Here is a 7500-nt window from a genome sequence, read left to right as displayed (position 1 = left end):
AGACCAATTGTCCCGGGCCCCTGGGGTAGACCTGTTGTCCCAGGCTCCTTGGGGTAGACCTGATGTCCTAGGCTTCGGGGTAGACCTGATGGCCGAGGCCCCTTGGGTAGACCTGTTGTCCCAGGCCCCTTGGGGTAGACCTGTTGTCCCGGGCCGCCGGGGTAGACCTGTTGTCCCGGGCCTCCGGGGTAGACCTGTTGTCCCGGGCCGCCGGGGTAGACCTGTTGTCCCAGGCCTTCAGGGTAGACCTGTTGTCCCGGGCCTCCGGGGTAGACCTGTTGTCCCGGGCCGCCGGGCTAGACCTGTTGTCCCGGGCCTTCAGGGTAGACCTGTTGTCCCGGGCCGCCGGGGTAGACCTGTTGTCCTAGGCTTCGGGGTAGACCTGTTGTCCCGGGCCGCCGGGGTAGACCTGTTGTCCCGGGCCGCCGGGGTAGACCTGATGGCCGAGGCCCCTAGGGTAGACCTGTTGTCCCGGGCCTCCGGGGTAGACCTGTTGTCCTAGGCTTCGGGGTAGACCTGATGTCCTAGGCTTCGGGGTAGACCTGATGGCCGAGGCCCCTTGGGTAGACCTGTTGTCCCAGGCCCCTTGGGGTAGACCTGTTGTCCCGGGCCGCCGGGGTAGACTTGATGTCCTAGGCTTCGGGGTAGACCTGTTGTCCCAGGCCCCTTGGGGTAGACCTGATGTCCTAGGCTTCGGGGTAGACCTGATGTCTTAGGCTTCCGGGGTAGACCTGTTGTCCCGGGCCTCCGGGGTAGACCTGTTGTCCCAGGCTTCGGGGTAGGCCTGATGGCCGAGGCCCCTAGGGTAGACCTGTTGTCCCGGGCCGCCGGGCTAGACCTGTTGTCCCGGGCCTCCGGGGTAGACCTGTTGTCCCAGGCCCCTTGGGGTAGACCTGATGTCCTAGGCTTCGGGGTAGACCTGATGGCCGAGGCCCCTAGGGTAGACCTGGCCTTGGCCTACGGCAGCCTGGGCCTCCGGGGTAGACCTGACAGCCGAGGCCCGGGGTAGACCTGTTGTCCTAGGCTTCGGGGTAGACCTGTTGTCCTAGGCTTCGGGGTAGACCTGTTGTCCCGGGCCTCCGGGGTAGACCTGTTGTCCCGGGCCTCCGGGGTAGACCTGTTGTCCCGCGCCGCCGGGGTAGACCTGTTGTCCCAGGCCCCTTGGGTAGACCTGTTGTCCCGGGCCCCTTGGGGTAGACCTGTTGTCCCGGGCCGCCGGGGTAGACCTGATGTCCTGCGCTTCCGGGGTAGACCTGATAGCCCAGGCCCCTTGGGGTAGACCTTTTGTCCCAGGCCCTGGGGGTAGACCTGTTGTCCCCGGGCGGGCCCTCGCCTACGGCAGCCCGGCCCCTTGGCTAGACCTGTTGTCCCAGGCCCCTAGGGTAGACCTGTTGTCCCAGGCTCTTGGCTAGACCTGTTGTCCCGGGCCGGCCTTGGCCTACGGCAGCCTAGCAAGCGGCAAAAGGATGCAGACAGCGCCGGGGAGGCTGATGGGGGAGGGCGGGGCGCCCCCAACCGCCCATGGCCGGCTGCGCTTGCCACAGAGCGGGCAGGGCCAGGGGCCGGGGCAGGGCCAGGGAGAGAGGGCACGCCAGAGCGTGAATGCCTATGGGCGGGCCGGCGGGCGGCTGCGCGCGCGCGGGTGGCAGGGGGGGCCGGGTGGAGGTGGCTGGGGAGGGGTTGGCGAGGGGGCGGGGATGGTTGGCCGCGCCTTCCTTTCACGCGCAGCGGTGTGGTAGCCTGCAGGCGTGGCCGTGCGTTAGGGTTAGGGTTAGGGTTAGTTGGGGGGGGGGGGGGGGGGGGGGTTAGGGTTAGGGTTAGGGTTAGGGTTAGTGGGGGGGGGGTTAGGGTTAGGGTTAGGGTTAGTGGGGGGGGGGTTAGGGGGTTAGGGTTAGGGTTAGGGTTAGTGGGGGGGGGGTTAGGGTTAGGGTTAGGGTTAGGGTTAGGGTTAGGGTTAGGGTTAGGGTTAGTGGGGGGCGGGGGGAGTTAGGGTTAGTGTTAGGGTTAGGGTTAGTCGGGGGCGGGGGGAGTTAGGGTTAGGGTTAGGGTTAGTTGGGGGGGGGGGTGCGTGTCACTGTTTCTGTCTCTGTGCGGACCAGGGCCGGTGGCTTCGTGCCGGCCCCGGGCGCCTCGGCACCGAGTCCCCACGGCCCCCTAGAGTCACGTCGAGGGCCCAAGACCTCTGCGGACCGTGAAACAACCCGCCCGAAAGCTACACACAGCGCCTGTGTGCTGGCGGCGGTGCCGGCGGCCGCCGTCGCCTCTACCGGCGGGCGGGGCGGGGCGGGGCGGGGAGGGGAGGGGCGCGGCGGGGCGAGCCGCATCGGGGCCAGGGGGGCCGGCCTGGGTAGGTTCCACCCCAGGAGGGCGTGGCGGGGCAGGGCGGGGGGTGGGTGGTGGGGGCGCTGTTTGGCCAGGTCAGCGTGTCAGCAGGCAGAGCACCGGCCTCGGCTTGCCCGTCGGCTCGGCTGGGGGCGCTTCCGATACGAAAGAAAAAGAAATCAAATGGGTCAATTTTTGGGTTGGTTTGCTTTCCCGGATAAGTTTCTCGTTCCAAGCAAATAGAAGAGCCATTCTTTCAGGAAAGGAGAAAAGAAAAAGGGGCGGGGCGGGGGGGGGCCCGGGGGGGTGGGGGACAACCCAAGAAAACCCAAATCCAAACCACAAGCCCCCCAACCCCCCCAAAAAAAACAACCTCAAAAATCAGTATCAGAGAAAGCCAAAGCAACTGGAAAAAACCCCCAAAAAACCCCCAAAACAGCCCCCCCCCCCCCCCCAGAAAAACAAAACAAAACAAAATACCAAAGCAAACCCAAACCAAATCCCCCCAAAGAACAACAACAAAAAAATGGAAAACATGTCATGGTCTTGAAAGGGGGGGGTGGGGTTGGGGTTCATTGTGTGGGACGGGGGGTCGATCGAGCCATCTGGCTCCGGGGTGTTATGAGGCTGTGAGCTTCGCCCGGCTCCGGGGTCGCTGGGCACGGCGAGGTGCCCGGGCGGCGGGCGACAACAGGGGGACAGCAGGTCTACCATGGATCCGAGCCGGACCCGGCTCATCAGGTCTACCCCGGCGGCGGCTGGGGACATCAGGTCTACCCCGGCTCCGGTCGGGGACATCAGGTCTACCCCGGCTGCGGCCGGGGACAACAGGTCTACCCCGGCTCCGGTCGGGGACATCAGGTCTACCCCGGCTCCGCCCGGGGACATCAGGTCTACCCCGGCTCCGGTCGGGGACATCAGGTCTACCCCGGCTGCGGCCGGGGACATCAGGTCTACCCCGGCTCCGGTCGGGGACATCAGGTCTACCCCGGCTCCGCCCGGGGACATCAGGTCTACCCCGGCTGCGGCCGGGGACAACAGGTCTACCCCGGCTCCGGCCGGGGACATCAGGTCTACCCCGGCTCCGCCCGGGGACATCAGGTCTACCCCGGCTGCGGCCGGGGACAACAGGTCTACCCCGGCTCCGGTCGGGGACATCAGGTCTACCCCGGCTCCGCCCGGGGACATCAGGTCTACCCCGGCTGCGGCCGGGGACATCAGGTCTACCCCGGCTGCGGCCGGGGACATCAGGTCTACCCCGGCTCCGCCCGGGGACAACAGGTCTACCTCCGCTGCGGCCGGGGACATCAGGTCTACCCCGGCTGCGGCCGGGGACATCAGGTCTACCCCGGCTCCGGTCGGGGACATCAGGTCTACCCCGGCTCCGCCCGGGGACATCAGGTCTACCCCGGCTGTGGCCGGGGACAACAGGTCTACCCCGGCTCCGCCCGGGGACATCAGGTCTACCCCGGCTCCGCCCGGGGACATCAGGTCTACCCCGGCTGCGGCCGGGGACAACAGGTCTACCCCGGCTCCGGCCGGGGACAACAGGTCTACCCCGGCTCCGGCCGGGGACATCAGGTCTACCCCGGCTCCGCCCGGGGACATCAGGTCTACCCCGGCTCCGCCCGGGGACATCAGGTCTACCCCGGCTGCGGCCGGGGACAACAGGTCTACCCCGGCTCCGGTCGGGGACAACAGGTCTACCCCGGCTCCGGCCGGGGACATCAGGTCTACCCCGGCTGCGGCCGGGGACATCAGGTCTACCCCGGCTGCGGCCGGGGACAACAGGTCTACCCCGGCTCCGGTCGGGGACATCAGGTCTACCCCGGCTCCGGCCGGGGACAACAGGTCTACCTCCGCTGTGGCCGGGGACATCAGGTCTACCCCGGCTCCGGTCGGGGACAACAGGTCTACCCCGGCTCCGGCCGGGGACATCAGGTCTACCCCGGCTGCGGCCGGGGACAACAGGTCTACCCCGGCTCCGGCCGGGGACATCAGGTCTACCCCGGCTCCGCCCGGGGACATCAGGTCTACCCCGGCTCCGGTCGGGGACATCAGGTCTACCCCGGCTCCGCCCGGGGACATCAGGTCTACCCCGGCTCCGCCCGGGGACATCAGGTCTACCCCGGCTGCGGCCGGGGACAACAGGTCTACCCCGGCTGCGGCCGGGGACAACAGGTCTACCCCGGCTCCGGTCGGGGACATCAGGTCTACCCCGGCTCCGGCCGGGGACAACAGGTCTACCTCCGCTGTGGCCGGGGACATCAGGTCTACCCCGGCTCCGGTCGGGGACAACAGGTCTACCCCGGCTCCGGCAGGGGACATCAGGTCTACCCCGGCTGCGGCCGGGGACATCAGGTCTACCCCGGCTCCGGCCGGGGACAACAGGTCTACCCCGGCTGCGGCCGGGGACATCACGTCTACCCCGGCTCCGGTCGGGGACATCAGGTCTACCCCGGCTCCGGTCGGGGACATCAGGTCTACCCCGGCTCCGCCCGGGGACAACAGGTCTACCCCGGCTCCGCCCGGGGACAACAGGTCTACCCCGGCTCCGGTCGGGGACATCAGGTCTACCTCGCTCCGGCGGGACTTAGTGCAATTTCGGCGCCGGCCGGGTAGACCTGTTGTCCCGGCCGTCTGCGGAAGTTCACCAAGGGGTCGCTGTTGTCGGCCGCCTCCGGCTGCGTCATGGTAGGAGGCGGCCTGCGTTGGCGCCCCTCCCCGGTCGAGCTGCATTGGTCCTCTTGGAGGCCTGGCCGGCTTTGGACTCGTCTGTCCGTCTTATGGGAGCGAGGTGACGGGCCGCATCCCCGCAGGTTGACCCCGTACCTGCGTCCGAGGCGGAGCGGAGCGGCCGCGCGTGCGGTCGCCAGGGCCAAGCGAGTGCCGCCTAGCCGGGACGAAGCGCGCGTGCCTTTGTGTCCCGGCTCCCGTCCTTCCCAGGGAAAAGTGGGTCCAGTTGGCGAGGCGAGAGAGAAGGGGCCGCGCGAAAGAGCCGGATCCGCGGAGGCGAGAGAGAAAGGGCCGCGCAAGAGCGGATCCGGAGAAGGCCGAGAGAGAGCAAGAAGGGGGCGAAAGACGATCCGAGAAAGCTGCTCGCCGGCCCCGAGGCGGGGAGAGAGAGCCGAGAGAGCGAGAGCGAGCCCAGAGAGAGAGTTGCCGAGAGAGAAGAGAGAGAGTGAGAGTTGAGCGAGAGAGAGAGAAAGAGAAGCCGCGAGCAGCGTGTCCCGCTCCGGCCCGGCTTCTGCCGGTCGATTGGCCACGGGGGGGGGCGGCCCCCCCCGGGCACCGGTGGCGGGCGAGGCGGCGGCGCCTCGTCCCTTTTCTGCCCGGCCTTAAGCCGGGGGCCCGCTCGGCGGGCGCGGTTTTGGGCCCGTCGGTCCGCCTCGGCGGTGGCGGCGGCGGTGCTCGGCCCGCGTTGGAGAAGCCGTCCCCCTCCCTCGGCCTTAAGCCGGGGACCCGCCTTGTGGCGGGCAGAATTTTTGGGCCTAGTTCTTTTTTTTTTTTTTTTCGAACTTGCCGGGCCCGGCACCCGACGGAGAGCCCCCCGGCCTGGTCCTGGGCGAGGCGGCGGCGCCTCGCCTACCTCGGTCGTGGCCGGATCGACTGAGCCGCTTGTGCCGGGCGGGGCCGGCTTTGCCGCTTTGCCGGGTCGGTTGCTTTCGGTTGAGGCGGGCGGAGTGTGGGGGGCACCCGCCAGGCCTCCTCCGCGGGCCTTGTGTCTTTTTCTCTGGCGGCCCTAAGCCGCGGCACTGAGGAGCGTTGCGACGACAGCGCGAGGCGGGATGCCGGTGAGTCCGTGGTGGGGAGGCAGTTGAGGCCCGTCACTCGGCCCCCCCGCTGCGGGCCCCTGGCCCCGTGGCCCCCGTGGCTAGCACGGGGCGTTGCGAACGCGCCTCCGTGTGCCTTTTTCTTTTGTCGTGCCGTCCCCCGGCCTTTTTTGTTCCGGCAGGGCAAGCCGACCGCCGCGAGGCCGGGCGAAAGCCGCCGGTGGCCCGTGGCCGCGCCAGGTCGGTGGCACTTTTTCTCGCACGCTCGGCCGGGTTCTCCCCGGGCCGCTCCAGTCCCGCCGTTGCCGGCTGCGGGCGGGCGGGTGGCGGCACCCCCCGCGCTCCTCTGCTGCTGAGGCGAGCGAGCGAGCCGACGGGCAGGTGGGCTGGGCGGCCGTCGCCGTTGTTGTCCCAGGAAGCGTGGCCGTGGGGCCCTTGTCGCCGTCGGCGCGGAGCCGCGGCTGATCGATGTGGCTTTTCGGGTGGCGTCGGAGAGGGCCCCCGGCGGGCCGGCTCTCCTTCCGAGGCTTCTCTGTGGCGGGGAAGCCACGGCGGGGAGGGTCCGGTGCTCGGGCAGGGCGGTCTCCTTTCCAATTCGCTTCCCGTCGCAGGCGAGGTGTCGCCCCTCCCGCTGGCCTGGGGAAGGGCGTCTTGACCGTCCCGAGCTGTGTGACGGCCGCGTGGCCCCGCGAGCCTTCAGGTGTCCTTGAAAAAACCACGCGAGGTGCCGGTGCCGGCCCCGGTCCGGGGAGCGCCCGTGTGGGTGCCGGCCGCGAGCAGCGCCGGGCGGCGGTGCGGCTGGAGCTGAGCCGCGAGAAGGGAAAAGAGACGAGAGAGAGAGAGAAAGAAGGGCGAAAGTGTGCCCGAAGGCGATGGGGCGCGGACGCGGGTGGCCCAGAGCCCGGTCCGCAGGCTCCTTTGCCGTTCCGCCGCCTGCTGCAGAGCGAGCCGCGCCCCGGCTGAAAAGGGGCCTCGGTGTCCGGGCCGCGCCCGCCTCGTCGGGTCGCTGCCTCCTCTAGCACGTCCGGTGCTTTCCGCGCGGCCCGGTGGGGGGACGCGCCGGGCTTGGGGCGTTCGCTCCCTGCGAGCGGGGCCCCGCTCGGCCCAACCTCGCCGGCGGCCGGTCGCTCGCCCGCGACCGGTCGGCGGGGCGGGTTTTTCTCGGCTTTAGTTGGGGGGGCGGGTCAGCCCCGGCCGAGCCCCGTTCCGCGCGCCGCGCGCGCGTCGTGTCGAGCGCGAGGCCGAGTGTCGAAGCACCGGGGCGCGGGCCCCGGGCCAAAAAAAAAAAAGCGAGCCGAGAGAGAGAGAGAGAGACGCGAAGCCTCGCGCTCCATCCGAGTGGCGAAAAAGCTGCGCAGCGGTCCCGGCTCCTTGCCCGCGGCGTCGCGGGAAGGGCCGGCCGCCG

This window comes from Agelaius phoeniceus, unplaced genomic scaffold (genome assembly GCF_051311805.1).
Source record: "Agelaius phoeniceus isolate bAgePho1 unplaced genomic scaffold, bAgePho1.hap1 Scaffold_109, whole genome shotgun sequence".
Taxonomy (NCBI): domain Eukaryota; kingdom Metazoa; phylum Chordata; class Aves; order Passeriformes; family Icteridae; genus Agelaius; species Agelaius phoeniceus.
The sequence above is the reverse complement of the archived record's forward strand: the minus strand, read 5'-3'. Positions refer to the sequence as shown.